This window comes from Scyliorhinus torazame, chromosome 8 (genome assembly GCF_047496885.1).
Source record: "Scyliorhinus torazame isolate Kashiwa2021f chromosome 8, sScyTor2.1, whole genome shotgun sequence".
NCBI classification, from domain to species: Eukaryota; Metazoa; Chordata; class Chondrichthyes; order Carcharhiniformes; family Scyliorhinidae; genus Scyliorhinus; species Scyliorhinus torazame.
The window spans coordinates 113,718,477-113,736,141 of NC_092714.1; positions in this window are offsets into that span (position 1 = coordinate 113,718,477).

The window sequence follows — 17,665 nt, forward strand, 5'->3', positions numbered from 1 at the left end:
ACCGGAGCACCAGGAGGAAACCCACGCACACATGGGGAGGATGCGCAGACTCCACACAGACAGTGACCCAAGCCGGAATCGAACCTGGGACCCTGGAGCTGTGAAGCAATTGTGCTATCCACAATGCTACCGTGCTGCCCCAGATGAAGATGAAGTAGTAAGGGAGAGGAAGAAGTAAGGTGGGGGGCGGGGGGGGGGGAATATTCAGATAAACATCCAGGAGAGAGGTTTGTGGAGTCAATGTCTGCCTCCTGGGGAGTGAACTGAGAGTGCAAATGGAAGGCAGGAATGGTGAATGTGAGGGGCCAAAGGGAGCTGGTAGAGTTGGAGGGTGACACAGTAGTGGTAGAATGGATGTTGAGACTTGGAGATTGATATGGTGATGGGAAAGAGGTGGTTGAGGAGCTCAATATGGATAGGTGTGGGATATTTGGGTAGGTAAGGTAAATGCACATTCACCTGAACATTGTTGAAGGAGAAGGATTTGGGTTGAAGGGTAATGGAGGGGAGATCGATGGTTATGCCAGAGCAGGCAATAGTGATGGGGAAGAGACGTGTGTGATGAGGGGCGGAGAACGGAGGAGGGTTGTGGGCTGATGAAATTGGTAACTATCACCATTGCTCAATATCAAAAGCGAACGGGCCTGGTGTTGGATGGTCACAGGTGTTGCGTGGGAGTTGGTGGGCTGCGGACCCTGAACCGACTCCTTGAGGGGAAGGGGCACCTGGAGGGGAATCGAGGTGCCCCATCTGCCACTCATTGCCACAGCATGAACTCATCCGTGGCAACAATAATGGAGTGTAGGTCTACGCACACATCTGGTCGAAACTTGGCATTCTGCTGGACAAGGGCCTCCAACAGGGCAGCACAGTAGCATAGTGGTTAGCACAGTTGCTTCACAGCTCCAGGGTTCCAGGTTCGATACCCAGCTTGGGTCATTGTCTGTGCGGAGTCTGCACGTTCTCGCCATGTCTGCGTTGGTTTCCTCCGGGTGCTCCGGTTTCCTCCCACAGTCCAAAGATGTGCAGGTTAGGTGGATTAGCCATGCTAAATTGCCTTAGTGTCCAAAATGGTTGGGTGGGGTTACTGGGTTACGAGGATAGGGCAGAGGTATGGACTTGGGGAGGGTGCTCTTTCCAAGGGCCGGTGCAGGCTTGATGGGCCGAATGGCCTTCTTCTGCACTGTAAATTCTGTGATTCTATGCCGTTTCCCATCCTCCTTATGGAGGCCTCACACACAAATGTGGACACCACTCCATAGAGCAGGTGGATGGACTCCTCCCACTTATGTGTGACTCTATTGAGGGAATCCAACAGCTCTGCCTGATGTTGCCCCACCTATTGCTGACCCTCCAACGTGAGCTGGAAGGTCAATTTCAGAGGCTTGTCATCGGTTTCAGACCGCATAGATGGCTCTTCACCGGCAGTCGTCCAAGTGTCGGGGAGCTCGGCTGAACCTGCCTCCTCCTGCTGTGGACATGTGCCTATGCAATAACCCCAAGATTGTATGAGCCCTCCTGAACTAGTACTAAACCCATTGAGGTGCGTGTACCTGAGCTAGTGGAGGGTGCAAGTGAGCGGTGTGAAGCCTCTAGAGGTGTGGAGCTCTCTCCGTCTGTTCCCTCCTGGCTCCTTTCTGGCTGTGGCTGAGTCCTTCCTCACCTGGCCTTGGTCTTTTCCTTGAAGCACCTGCAAGTGAGAAACGAGCGTGCAAGTGACGGCATCAGCTGCCTCCAACATTCGACAAAGCAAAGTAACGCTTAACAGGGGCCCTCCCTCCCTGACCCCCCTTTTTAACAATGCTCATTTACATAATGGTTCCACTCTGTACAACAAAACTGTTGAAAGAATAATAATTCTCGATTGTACAAAGCACGACTGCTCTCCATAGTGGTACAACAAAATTAGGAGACATATAGAAACATAAAGAAATGGCGGTGGAGAATCATGTTGGATTTTAAAGGGATGTTATATTCACAACTGAATGTTTACTGTAGAAAAGAAATACCTTCCAGTTCTAACAACAGGCCATTAACTTGAAATGTTTCTCTCTCCACAGCTGCTGGCTGGCTTGCTGGGTATTTCCAGTGTTTTCTGAAATAGAATCAAATTAGATACAGAAAGCATAATGAAGAGAGGGAAAGGATGATTGGATTAACGAGAAAGAAAGGCAGAAAGAAAAAGAATGTTTTGTTTTCCATTTTGAACTTTAAGAATTTCTCAAAATGTACTTCTTGTAAGAATGAAACTCTACAGTTTATTTCCTTTCTGGGAGTTTCATTCGCAATCATGGGGTGGTTGATTGTGAACCGTTATTCCCCTGAAGATAACAGCAGGGCCGTTCAGATTATCCAGCAATTTACGGCGATTCGCAATTTATGGGGCAGCTTTACGCTGCCACAAGTTGCTGGGTGAATTACACATTAATAACAGAAGACACCATTGAACTCATCATTATTTTGGCAGCAAATTGTGGAGTACGATTCTGGATTGATTGTAATGTTTCCAATTAATATGATTCAATCGTGTTGTGCTGTGTGATTTCTCAAGTAAGGACAAGCTGTAAGGATTGCAGTTAGTGCATGAGGCAGCCATTTACCTGCAATGTACTTTCAATGAATAAATCTGACTATGAACATGACATCCATTTGATCATAACTCTCAGCTCACAGTTCTGTATTATAGTCTATGCCTGATGATTCGGAGCAGCTCTGCACTAAAAAATTTGAGTGAAAACATAATTGAATTAAGAAATGTAAATATCATAATGAAGATCCAAAGGTCCTTCAGAAATAGCGCATGCACAGTAAATCTTGCTTTTGGTGACATTGAATGAAAAAAGACTTACCACCTTGATCAACAACAAAAAGCTTAAACATATACATGCACAAGTTAGGAGCAGGCCCCTCCAGCTTGCTCTACCATCTGATACGATCATGGATGCTCTAATTTTGGCCTCAACTCTACTTTCCTGCTGACACTCGATAACCTTTGACTCCCTTGACAATCAAGAATCTATCAAACTCAGCCTTATAAAATTTCAAGCTTTTTACCTCTACTGCTGCCTGGGAAAGAGAAGTCCACAGACGAATGACTCTCTGAGAGAAAAAAGATTGTCCTCATCTCTGTTTCAAATGGGAAACATCGACCGGAAGTCTATGGCCGTGCGATGCTCTGGTCCTGCTGGCCTCACTCCCGCCCGGATGTTTCCCGGCGGCATGGGATGGGTTCAATGGGAAATTGCATTGACAAGTGGCGGGAGCAGAGAATCCGGCTGCCAGCGAACGGCGTGCGGCCGAGAAACACACAGCTGAGGACCAGAGAATCCAGCCCTTCTTATTTTTCAACTCTGTCCCTAGTTTAAACATCATCTTATGGGATTAGATGGGCTGATGCCTATTTTCAATTGGTGAATTGCCGCATATTAAAATTGCAGATGGGATTCTAAGATGCCATTGCAAAATGCACTGAAAATTTACATGTCAGCCACTGTCAATGCAAGAACCTGTTGTGAAGAATTATGTCAATTACATCATTTACATTACAGGTGGACACAGTACGAAGTCTTACAACACCAGGTTAAAGTCCAACAGGTTTGTTTCGATGTCACTAGCTTTCGGAGCGCTGCTCCTTCCTCAGGTGAATGAAGAGGTATGTTCCAGAAACACATATATAGACAAATTCAAAGATGCCAAACAATGCTTGGAATGCGAGCATTAGCAGGTGATTAAATCTTTACAGGTGGATTACAGGTTGAATTACAGGTGGATTACAAATTACAGGTGGAATTAGAAACGGCCAACTTCCTTATTAAATGTGAAAACAAGTTGAACATACCCAAACCCCCAAACTATTGTTGCTATACTTGGATTTATTACTTTTCGTCCTTTAATGGCCCTCTCCTTTCTGGGCAGCACGGTAACACAGTTGCTTCATAGCTCCAGGGTCCCAGGTCCGATTCCCGGCGGAGTCTGCACGTTCTCCTCGTGTCCGTGTGGGTTTCCTCCGGGTGTCCAGTTTCCTCCTACAGCCAAAGGTGTGCAGGTTAGGTGAATTGGCAATGGTGGGCAACACGGTGGCGCAGTGGGTCAGCCCTGCAGCCTCACGGCACCGAGGTCCCAGGATTGATCCCGGCTCTGGGTCACTGTCTGTGTGGAGTTTGCACATTCTCCCCATGTTTGCGTGGGTTTCGCCCCCACAACCCAAAGATGTGCAGGATAGGTGGATTGGCCACGTTAAATTGCCCCTTAATTGGAAAAAATGAATTGGGTACTCTAAAAAAGAATTGCCCTTAGTGTCGTAAAGGTTCAGTGTATTTTCTGGGTTACCGGGTTAACGGGAATAGTGTAGAGGCATGGGGCTTAAGTAGGGTGCTCGTTTCAAGGGCTGGTGCGGACTCGATGGGCTGAATGGCCTCCTTCTGCACTGTAAATTCTATGAAATTCTATAAGTAACCCCATTGCACACCATGGCTGGATTCTCCGAACCTGGTTCACCCCGAGACCACGACCAGAGAGAATGGAGAATTTGGCTCCCAGCCCAAACTCCATTCACTGCATCCGGACCAGAGAACCCCACCGGTGTGAATGGACAAATTCCGGCCCATGTCTGTGCAGAAAATTGTAAAGAAAAGGAACTGTTATAGTTCCTCACCATCTCTCCCCACTCCAACACCAAACTCCCATTGTGAAGTGAATAAAAACAAGCATTTCTCTGCTGTGATTGTTTGCCTCCACTTCTGTCACCATCCCCTTACCCTTCCCTATTCCATCATCTCTTTCACCCCATCTGCCCTCTCATCCTTCCTGTTTGTCCCTCTGTGCACTCCCATTCTCCTCCTTGTTCTTCTGTTTCTTGTTCCCCATCCATTATTCCAATCCCCTTCACTCATCCCCTTTCCCCATATGCTTCCGCTACACATCTCTTCTCGTATCTTCCCCTTCCATCTGTTAGCTCTCACTTGTCCTTTACTTCCATTGGTTCAATGCCCCCTGCTTGACTTCAATACTGTGTTGGCCTTGACCCCCCATTGCAAAGTCACAGGAGATTGGTATAAAAATATTAATGAGAAAAGCAAAGGACAGGAAACAACAAACTCTGGTTTGCACTAATAATTAATCACCATTACAATCTCAACATGATGTAAAACAATGCCAAACTGTCTTATTTAAACAACAATGATAATGTGCACTTATTGTTTCCATTGAGTATTGTCCACCCCATCAAGCAGTTTGTGATGTTAAATTGGTGACGTTAATGGGCTTGATGTCGCTGAATGCAAACTGTCCAACAAAAGGAATAGTTGAGTTTGCAGCAGCCACCTTGACACACTCCTGTTTTCAAAAGAACATTTTCAAAGAAAACTCAGCCAGTTCACACATCAGACATCACAGTGTGCATTCCGAGCATAAGCGAGAAAGTGAATGCTGGATTTCTGAAATCAAATCAGAATATGCCGGAAATGCACAGCAGGCTTATCAAACGCTGGAGAGAGAAACAACTGGTTGTTGCTTCCAATGAAGGCTCCTTTCAGAACAGGAAAGCTCCGTGTAGGTGGTCCCCACCAAAGCATTAACCTATTCTTTGTCTTTCAGATTCTGATGAACCTATTGTGTGCTGCCTGCACTTTTTGATGTTATATATGATTTCAGAATAATTTTGTTCTTTCATCTTGCAGCTTGTCACAGGCCTCCGTACACTTGCTTTCTGGTTTTCTTTGTGCTTTCACAAATTGCACTGGTTCTGTTGATGAAAGTTGCTGTAGTATTTTTCTGAAATCTAACAATCAATCAGTTGGAAGATAATTCAGTCCTTTGGATGGGGTTTCACCCTGTTTCGCCGACAGACTGTAACTCTTGTGGCAGAGTTCAAAAACCATTTGATCATTTGGTTTTAACTATTCGATTGAACTGACCTCGCTCATGCAGGTTGATGGAAGAGGGTATGCACAGGCCAGGGAGAACAGAACCCAGGTATTGCCAAAGTTGAACAGGTGGCTAGTGGATGGAAAAGAGGAGAGGGTGTTGGTATTAACTTTCTTAATAAATGAGAGCCTTTTTAACAGCTTCTAATGGTGCAAAACAAAATGTCAATCTTGTACTTTTATGTTTCATTCAAAATGTTACTACAGTGCTCAGACCATTAAAACATTTGTGTTACTGGCTGTGAGCAAAATATTAAAAATAAATTGAGCCAGTAAAAAGAATCTCTTGCACAAATATTTTGGTTATTTGAACTCAGTATTGTGTGTGCGTAAGTTGATATAGGTCTGTGCCACATGTCATAGTCTTGACAGATCTACAGGGAAAAATAGTTGGAGTCTATTAGGTCTTATGAGATGTATTAAACGAGGGGTGTGCCGAACAAACTTATTGATTCATGTCCAGACAGAGTGGAACAAGTGGAAGCTACTTCGCGGGGTGTATGATAAGATCATTCAGATATGATTTATGGCTGTAGTGCAAACTCCTAACATCTAACTTGAAATTGTAAATGGGATTTGATGTGTTGGGTGTTCTGGATCACATACAGGTCAACAACACTTGAAGTAGTGCAACACTATTTTATTAAAAGGTTAACTATTTAAACATACTTGAACTGTGGGTAAATATGATACTAGCTTTAACTAAAGATCTTTGCCCTGTCCTGACCAGTTGATGCACTCAGCACATGGTGACTGTCTGTGTTGCAGGCTGTGAGCTCTGTGCTCCTAGCTAGCTGCTACTCGAATGAGCGGGAACTCTGATGCCCCCTGTCTTTATAGAGCGTGTGCTCTCACTGGTGATTGGCTGCGGTGTTGTGTATGTTGATTGGTCCCACTATGTGTCCATCAGTGTGTGTCTGCACCATGATATACTGGTGTATATTATGGCACCCCCCCTTTTATCTAAAAAAATGTGCCTGCGTGACAATAAATAGTGTGTGGTGAATGTTCCTGACTACGTGTGTGTGAAATATTTACAGGACTACGTACATAAAACTAAGCTATTTACATGGGAAGGTGCCTGGTGCAGAAAAAAAAACTGTCTCACACAATTAACGAGATGAACACGATATACAAACCACTTGAACGATTAAACGGAAGAACAGAACAGACCAGAGAGTCCATTAGTGCACAAAGTTCACAAATTGAGTCTCTGAGATGGGCAATGAATTCTGGTTGACCGTCAGGGTGGCATACCACTCATCGTCTGGATCGATGCTGTATAACGACAGCAGCTGGTGTCTTTGCTTCGGGACAGCCTGTTTTTCGTTACGACACCGACTCGAAAAGGCGCCTTCGGGTCCTGGGTGTCACTGCTGTGTGGGAGGTCGGAATCGGACTCGGTGACCATGGGTTGAATTGCCCGAACATTCCTGCGAGGCTGGCTGAAGCGATATGAATTGGAAGGCTGAGCTGCTCGACAGCAGGCAGCATAGTGGCCAAGTCTTCCACATCGTAGGCATTGTCGAGAATTTGCGGGCCATTGCCGCTTTAAATGGGCGGAGCCACAGTTGCTGCATGTCGTTACGTCAGCACGTTTGCTGCGCCACCGCGCATGCGCGGTGCAGTCATGCGTGGTGCGCGCCTGCGCATTACGTTCCTCCACGTCGCCGTCCCTTCGTTTGGTGCGTACAAGCGCGAGAGTCCGCGAAAAGTGCGCGAAATGGCCGCCCTCATCCAGGCTGAGGCCCTGGAGGTGCTCAATCACTTGGACCCGTTCCACCTCGTGGGGACCTTGCCGCACCGTTTCAGCCGCTTGTATATGGGAGTACCGACTGGTGGCATTTTCATGTAGGACACAGGTCTCAATGGCGGTCGCTAGGGTGAGTTGCTTTACTTTGAGGAGCTGCTGACGTAGGGGGTCCGACTGAACTCCGAAAACGATCTGGTCGCGTATCATGGAGTCGGTGGTGGGCCCGTAGCTGCAAGATTGCGCAAGGATGCGGAGATGCGTTAGAAAGGATTGGAAAGGTTCGTCCTTACCCTGCAAACGCTGCTGGAACACGTAGCGTTCGAAACTTTCATTCACCTCTACGCTGCAGTGAGTGTCAAATTTGAGGAAAACCATTTGGAACTTCGTCTTGTCTTCGTCATCTACAAAGGTGAGAGAGTTGAAAATGTGGATGGCATGGTCCCCGGCCGTGGAGAGGAGAAGAGCAATCTTTCTGGTGTCCGAGGCGCCCTCCTTGTCCGTGGCTTCGAGGAAGAGCTGGAAGTGCTGTTTGAAAATCTTCCAGTTGGCCCCGAGGTTGCCGGCGATGCGGAGCGGCGGCGGCGGTGGGCAGATGTTGTCCATGTTGCAGGATGACGGAATGCTGGCGGAAGGCAGATCGCTTGCAGGTAGGTCTAAGAAGTGCCAGTATGCAACCACTGCTAGTATCATGATGTGTTGGGTGTTCTGGATCACATACAGGTCACTAACACTTGAAGTAGTGCAACACTATTTTATTGAAAGGTTAACTATTTAAACATACTTGAACTGTGGGTAAATACGATATTAGCTTTAACGAAAAACCTTTGCCTTGTCCTCACCAATTGATGCACTCAGCACATGGTGAATGTCTGTGTTGCAGGCTGTGAGCTCTGTGCTCCTAGCTAGCTGCTACTCGAATGAGCGGGAACTCTGATGCCCCCTGTCTTTATAGTGCATGTGCTCGCATTGGTGATTGGCTACGGTGTTGTGTATGTTGATTGGTCCCACTGTGTGTCCATCAGTGTGTGTCTGCACCATGATATACTGGTGTATATTATGACAGGATTATTCAGTAGTTAGATAAGAAACAGAAATTACCGGCTGCGAGCAGCAGATTTCCTCTAGGATTCTTTCTTGGGTTCCCAGTGGCTCATGCTTATTAATAACTTCTAGAATCGAAAGTAGAATGTTTAAGCATGTGAATGGTGCATGGGAAAGCGACGAGCTTATTGCAAATATGTCAATGCAAAAAGATTTACAGTCTTTTCACAACTGTGAAGTCTAATATTAGTTTAAATAAAGTAAGCAGTGGCAAAAGTTCTGTAACACCAGATAATCTGATTAATAAAATGTGAATAGCAAACACTGAATCACTAACGTTGAAAGTATACTCCCATCTTCTAAACCACTGGTAAGTTGAACCGGAGGCAGTGTCCAATTGAAGGTGACGGTGCATTGCAAAGACGTCCTATCAGGAAACGTGTTACCAGTATTGCAACTATCTAGTTCATCATCCATTTGTTTTAGAGTATAAGTTTTAGTTTTAGGAATTAAAAATTTAAGTATAGAAAAAATGGGGGCATCTAATTAAGAAACTATAAGCAACCGTGAAGTAAATGCAATTTGAACAAATTTGGAGTTAATTACATTTAAAAACTAACTTGTGCTTGTCATACAAAATCAAAGTTGATAACCTAAAAATCTCAAACAATGGGTGACCCATTTCTGGATCTCTTGGTTGAGACAGTGGGTGGGATTCTCCGTTTCGGAGACTAAAGGTTCTCCGATTTTGAGGAGCAAGTGATTAGTTTTACAATAAAAAGTTGCCGCCGTCCCCGCACCGATGCTTCGCCCTGTGGGGGGCTAGCAGCCACGCCACGTAAAGCCCTTTACCTGCAGACACGGATGAAGAATTGCTGAGTCCGTGGCCGCGCATGTACACAGCGGCGAACTGCGGCGCTGTATAACATGGCGCCTGCCGTGCGCGGACCCGGCCTGCCAGATAGTGCCCACCTCGCCCGGAACATCCCCCACCTGTCCCCCCAGACCCCGCTGAAGCCCCCCCAGCCAGCGGAATGACTCCCCCCCCGCCCCCCGACTGTGGCGGTGCTGGACACAGTCCGCAGCCTCCACACGAGGTCCCCAGAAACTGAGGGGACACGCGACCAACAACGTCGGGAAGTCGGCCCATGGAGGGGCAGAGCATCATGGGAGAACCTCAGGTGATAGAACATAGAACGATACAGCGCAGTACAGGCCCTTCGGCCCACGATGTTGCACCGAAACAAAAGCCATCTAACCTACACTATGCCATTATCACCCATATGCTTATCCAATAAACTTTTAAATGCCCTCAATGTTGGCGAGTTCACTACTGTTGCAGGTAGGGCATTCCACGGCCTCGCCACTCTTTGTGTAAAGGACCTACCTCTGACCTCTGTCCTATATCTATTACCCCTCAGTTTAAAGCTATGTCCCCTCGTGCCAGCCATTTCCATCCGCGGGAGAAGGCTCTCACTGTCCACCCTATCTAACGCCCTGATCACAGGAAGACAACCCTGCTTCTGTACTCGAATCCTCTCACAATGAATGTCAGCATACCATTTGCCTTCGTTTTGTATGCCTCTATTAAGTCTCCTCTTAACCTTCTTCTCTCCAACGAAAACAACCTCAAGTCCCTCAGCCTTTCCTCATAAGATTTTCCCTCCATACCAGGCAACATCCTGGTAAATCTCCTCTGCACCCGCTCCAAAGCCTCCACGTCCTTCCTATAATGCGGTGACCAGAACTGTACGCAATACTCCAAATGCCGCCGTACCAGAGTTTTGTACAGCTGCAACATGGCCTCCTGACTCCGGAACTCAATCCCTCTACCAATAAAGGCCAACACTCCATAGGCCTTCTTCACAACCCTATCAACCTGGGTGGCAACTTTCAGGGATCTATGTACATGGACGCCTAGATCCCTCTGCTCATCCACACTTCCAAGAACTTTACCATTAGCCAAATATTCCGCATTCCTGTTATTCCTTCCAAAGTGAATCACCTCACACTTCTCTACATTAAACTCCATTTCCCACCTCTCAGCCCAGCTCTGCAGCTTATCTATGTCCCTCTGTAACCTGCTACATCCTTCTACACTATCGACAACACCACCGACTTTAGTGTCGTCTGCAAATTTACTCACCCACCCTTCTGCGCCTTCCTCTAGGTCATTGATAAAAATGACAAACAGCAACGGCCCCAGAACAGATCCTTGTGGTACGCCACTTGTAACTGAACTCCATTCTGAACATTTCCCATCAACCACCACTGATGTCCTGAGGCCGCCCCAATGGCATGCGCCATCTCAGCGAATCAATGTTTTTGAGGGGCTCCGTAAACGTCGCTGCCCCAAATATAGTGTAATCACTGAACGCGATTTTTCGTCGGTAATCAGAGAATCCCGCCCTAAGCGTTGATGTCGATGTAGAATTCGTGGACTTCAACAACAGCAAAACTGGTGCCGCACCTGGACCAATTCCGCTACTGTTAAGGGGCTAGCACCGGCATCACGAGGAACACAATTGATTCAAATGAGAAAGGGTGCGGGATTCGCTGGTTTCGCGATTGACACTCAGGAGGCTGACAAGCTGCAGCCGCGTATACACACTTCAAGAACAAAGAACAAAGAAAAGTACAGCACAGGAACAGGCCCTTCAGCCCTCCAAGCCTGCGCCGACCATGCTGCCCATCTAAACTAAAATCTCCCCACACACACAACCCAGCCAACAAGTTGGCAGCAAGACACATGGCCCCAGGTTTCGCGGACCCTCCTGGATGTCGTTGAGGAGAGGCAGATAACCCTGTACCTAGGCCCGGGAAAGTGGCTGCCAGCCACAGCCATTCGTCGTGCCTGGCCGCAGTTGGTAGAGGCCGTGAGCACCATGGACAACACCGTCCGGACCTGCCAGCAGTGCCAAAAAATATTGCACAACCTCCTCAGGGCAGCCAGAGTGAGTAGGCAGCACTGTGCCCCTGGCACTAACCCCCATCCCCCACATGCGTAACACCCCCCCCCCCCCCGTAACCAGAGGGTGGCTGAACCCCCACCCTGCATCACATGACGGTACCCATACCAACCGCCATGGCCGGGTGCCCAGGCCACTGAGATCACCAGCTACCCACTCCCTGGGCTGCATGTATCAGACTGTCATGCACTGTCATTTCCTGTTTCCCATGTAGTGATCTGCGCAGCTGCGTGTATACAAGGAGTTAATGTTAATACACTACAACTAAATAATCACTAGAGGGAGCACTAGAGAGGTATAAAATAGACGGACGGGATCCAGGATCTGACTCTTCACAGGAACAGCAGCTAGTGAGCAGGACACAGACTGACAGCTCTCATGTAACATCTAGTATAAGCTCTGGAGAGAGAACAAACTTACTCAATAAAGCATTTGCTTCAACTGGAAGACTATGAGCTTTATTAGGACATAAGAAATAATATATCCCACCCCCCAAAGGAGAAGGCAGCCCATAACCACGAGGAGCGAGAGAAGACTGGAGGGGGTCCGTCGGACCTGCGGCCCCTAACCTTGGCAGAGCAGAGGGCCCTGGGCGTGGTCGGCGGCCCCCGGAGAAAAGGGAGGTCGCTAGGGTGGAGTTTCAGCCGCGGGCGAGGAACGGAGACCCCGCCTAGTTGCGGATCCCCGTGACACGTGTGTAACCACTCCACACCACCTTCACCCCTACACCACCCTCACCCCTACAACACCACCATCACTTCTGTGGCCATCTAAAATGGCTACCCGCAAAGGATAATGGGAATTATGGTCAGGTTAGGACACAGACGGTACACAGCCCCTGTGTATTGTGCAGAGGGAAACCAGACCTAACTGAAACTCACACCTGATAAAGGTCAATCACCAATTTCTCTAAGACAATGGGACACAGATCGAAACGTAGCAACAGTAGCAGACTCGGGGCGCCTATTTACTTTATGGGAGTGCATACGTGCCTTGGACAATGGCAGCTAGGATCTTCCCAAGCCATCGAGGTACACACCCCTAATTGGCCAGAATCGATTCGGGCGGTCGAAACCCTATCGATCCATTGGATCCCGAGTTGGGACCACCCAAAAGAGCGCGAAAGATCGGGGGATAAGAAGAACTGTGCAACCAGTATTCGGTCCCTTTTGGGACCGGCCTCTGCTCCGACCAACTGTAGCATATCGACCAGCCAAGTTCAAGGACCCACGATCGCTACCTGAAGGACGAGCCGCAGCCGAGACGAGCCTGAAGACTTCCAGCTGACACACATGAGGATCCAGATAAAGGCCTTATCTAACCTGCACAGAGCTGGTCACTTGGAAGTTAAGTAAAGATCATTTTAGTTGTTAGGTGTAGTTTAATAAGTAGCCGCGTGTAGATTATTACACATAGAACCAAGCCTGTGTTTATAATAAATTATAGTTGAACTAACATACTGGCTGTGTGGTCATTTGTCCAATACAAGAAACGTACTCGTGTCTTGTCGTTCAGGTAAAAGAGCACCACCTCCACACCACCCTCACCCCCACACCACCCTCACCCCCCACCACCCTCACCCACACACCACCCTCACACCACCCTCACCCTCACACCACCCTCACCCCCACACCACCCTCACCCCCACACTACCCCCCCCCCCGCCCCGTGGTCTATTCATGCGTATTGGTCTAGCAGGAGCAGCTGGAGATGGGTGGATCCATCCGGTGACCCCCCCCTCCCAGCCAGTGCCACAGCCAAAGGCCCCCCCCCTCCCCCCATGAGCCAAGCAGCGATGAGGAGAGCAGCTAGGATGGTAGCCTCCGGAGACCCCAGAGCTCGAGTCTGGGATGACAGTAATTTTCCATCACAGCTGTCTCCAACACTCTCCACCATCCCAGAGACACTCACCTCGGTTGGGCGCTTCAGTGAAAAGGCTGTTGGGACACTCTCTGATGCGCACCACACAGCTGATCTGGTACAGCAGGTGGAGGTAGGAACACCCGAGGGGGCGGACGACTCCATGGACTCCCTGCCATCCAGACGGGTTTCGGGCTTCTGGAATGGACAGTCCCATCGACAGTGGAGATGCAGTCGCAGAGTCAGGGACTACACGAGGGGTTGTCGGTGTTGCTAACTTGCTGTTGTCTCTTAATTTGGCTCTGTTTAATTACGTTTGCTCAAGAGTCGCCAGGTATCTTTCGATACCGCCACAAGCTTCAAAACCGAATACTGATCAAAGACTCGATACACCAGTTAGTAAGTTCAAAAGCAATGCTCATTTATTTACACACAGTCAAATCTACTCATGCATAAAACTCTACAAACTAAACTATCACTATTACTAAAAGCCTATACTTAGCCTCGGGTGCCCACTCAGTCAGAGTGTTGAGTCCCAAATGTCTTTATCCGTCAGTCTGGCCTCAATAAAAGTCGAGATGGATTTGCAAGTATAACAAAAGTTATTTTATTCAGCTTGCAAGCTACCTAGTCCACAGTGATACAGATAACATGTTGCTTTCTGCAGCCCCGGGAACTAAGTGAATGTCCCAGACAAAGAGATCAGTACTGATACATTCAAATGGCATCAAGTTTCACATACTCGACACCCATAGGTCATCCTATGTCCCTCCTGACTTGTTTGATCTATTCTGATTGGCTCACTTCCAATCCCTTTCTCCGGCCCCTATCAATTCAGCATCACTCTCATAGACACACCTCTTCCTGCTTTTTCCCATGCGGTCCAAAATCCTTTGTCTCTACTTGCCAGAATCAAAGTGGCTTATTTCTACATTACATTAACTAATATCTCTAAAGTAACTATTTTATATCACATTCGTCATTCCCTCCTTTTATCATTCCATGATAACTGAACTATCCAATCCATAGCTACGGTTCCTCATCTAAAAAGATCCGTCGCTGCATTTCCAATTCCTGTCTTAGCCCCCCTTCATCTGCTTCACCCTCATGGATTTTAACATTTAAATATTTTGGGGCGGTGATCTGATCCAGTGCACCCCGCATTCTACCCATCACACATTTAAGGATGGCCAGGCCCACAAAGATGCAGCCGATAGCTACCACTAGATACATGGCCATATTTATCAACCAGTCCTTCCAACCTCCAAATCCCCAGTTACCCCAAGAGCCAGGATCCTGCATCCCGTCCAAGTGATCCCGTATGCGATCCATAAATTTAGTGATGTTAGCGGTCAAGTCCTGAACTCCCATGATACACTTGCCCTGCACTATGGCACATACCCCACCCTCACGGGCCAGAAGATAGTCAAGAGCATACCGGTTCTGCATTGCAAACAACCGTAGCTGAGACAACTCCTTAGTTATTGCCCCGAGGACTCCCAAGGTTTCATTTCCCAAGATGGTAAGGCCGCAAATAAAATAATTCCGATCACTGACAGCCAAGGAACCCCCCACACCTCCCAGTGTCAATACGCTCAGAATGCCCCACCCGGCTGAGTGGCCCCGGTTGGGTGCAAGAACCTGAGGTTTTTTCCAGTTCTCGCAAAATTCAGCAGAGACTGCCCGGCGTGCTAACTGATTATGCAGGTTCCACGCCGAAGGGCAGGGGACTGTGGTAGGGACTAGAGTCCCTATAGCAATTCGGCGGGGAAATGGGGGTGACAAAACGTTGGTCGCTGTGCCATTAAATAAAAAGTAGTATCCTTGCTCCGTGTGCAGGCTAGCATCACAATCAGCATATCGGTTGCGTAAGGACCCCCCAGTAGCCCAGTTTATCCAACTTTGAAATGCCTATTCGGGCCGCCCAGCAATGCGGAAAGCCCTAGTCCCAACAGTGATATGAGAGACATTCGCCCGGCCACAAAGGAGCTGGAGGCCAGCGTTCAATGGAACGCAAGTGGTGTTGTAACAAATGCATTGGCCAGGCGCCTGGGTGATATGGCACCTCCTGTCCGTACAGGTGGTAAACAGACATGTTATATTTGTGTCCACCTCTACCAGCAAACAGCCATATCCTTCACTGCTGAAGCAATTCTCGTACGACCGGGAATCCCTATTGGGAGTGAAGTGGCTAGGTATGTACGCCCTCCACCGTCGCAGCCTATCGTACTGTGAATGGGAATTATCCCGAGGAAGGGGAAGGCAAATAGCCGGTGGTGCTGAACCCGGATCGTAAGGAAGAGTGACCTGATCGGGCAGTGGTTCGGAATGCTGACAATGAACCACCGTTTGGGGAGTGCCCCAAAGTGGTGAAACAGAAAATAACCTAGACACCGCTGCGGGGTTTGGGTAGCAGACAACCCGTCCCTGGCCATACAAACGGTGGTAAATCTGGTAGAAGAGATTCATACTACCCGGGTTTTCCTCAGTTTGGCCTTTAATTAACTTAAGTGTATCTCCCGGTAACCTACGTTCTAGCTGTACTTCCCTTCTCATACGCCCCGTCCTCTCTCTAGTCCCTTTCTCTTTCTCATAGCCTCTTCCTACGCTCGTCTGACAGCCTGATTTTACCTTTATTGTACCACTCTTAACACATCCAAAATCAAATTTACATGTATTCCAAAAACAAGGCAATGTCCATATAATGTTCCCTTCCCATCGCCGGGACCGGTGCAACTGCTTCATGACTCCTGCATTTTCCTTAACTTTGATGACCTTCCATGAGTCGATACCATGTCCTCGTATATGGGGGCAGCGAAGAACATCACCTTTGCATAGGTGATGTATCCTTGTAGATTGGTTGGGGCTACACAGATACATAATATTCCCCTTTTCCATGTCCATCGCCAATAACACGCCAAGCGAAGTGAGGCCAAATATCAGACAGACGATGCGTAGCCAATCCATCATGCTCCACACCTGTAAAATAGCACTGGAGAAGGGAGGCAGGTTAGTATCCGACCTTTTACAGTAGTGGAGATGGACTCAATTTACAGTGATGTAGGTGGACCCAAGCACTTCGCCCCTCCACTTTAACTGCTGTGGGGGTGGTAAGGAGAACTTGGAAGGGCCCATCCCATCGCGGCTCCGACCCCTTCCTAGTCCAATTTTTGACCATGACATAACTACCGGGCTGGACTGAAAGTGAGCTAGGTACTGGGGGCAATGGCTGGTGAGCCGCGCGGATCTGGCCACGGAGTTCCTTGAGCACTTGCGTGAGGGCTAGAACATAGGTGGTCATCTCTTCAGTCATCTGATGAAACTGAACCAGTCTGGGAACCTGCAGGCTCCAGGGAGTTGTAAGAGGCCTGCCATAAAGAATCTCGGCGGGAGAGAGCCGGGCCGGTCCCGCAGGTGTAACCCGCAGCTGGAAGAGGGCGACGGGGAGCAACTTGAGCCATGTCAGTCCCGTGTCGGCTCTTAATTTAGCCAATTTAGTTTTGAGGGTCTGATTGTGTCTCTCAACCAACCCGGCCGCCTGCGGTCTGTAAGCACAGTGTAACTGCTGGCGTATGCCCAACTGGGAGCAAATTAGTTAATTTGTCCAATAAAATGAGGCCCATTATCAGAACTTAACTGAGCTGGTATACCGTACCGGGGAATGATTTCCCTGATCAAGACTTTAACCACAGTAGCAACTTTATTATCGATAGTCGGATACGCCTCGACCCATCTGCTGAACACATCCACAATGACCAAAACATATTTATAACATTGACACCTTTCCAACTCAATGTAATCCATTTGGAGCGTCTCAAAGGGACCACTGGGCAACGGAGTTTGCCCCTTCCCACAAGGGATACCTTTTCCGGTGTTATATTGCTGACAAATCAAATACCGATTACTGATACTTTGGGCCAACCCCTGCATTTTAGGGTGCCACCAAGTGTCCAGCAACAAATCACTAGTCCCTCGAGCCCCACAATGAGTTGCAAAGTGTACACATTCAATGACCCATAAAGCCAGCACATCAGACATACAAGTCTGATGTGCAGGCGTGGTCCATAAAGAGGAAACAGAATCATATGTACAACCTAACCGTTTCCACATTTGTTTAT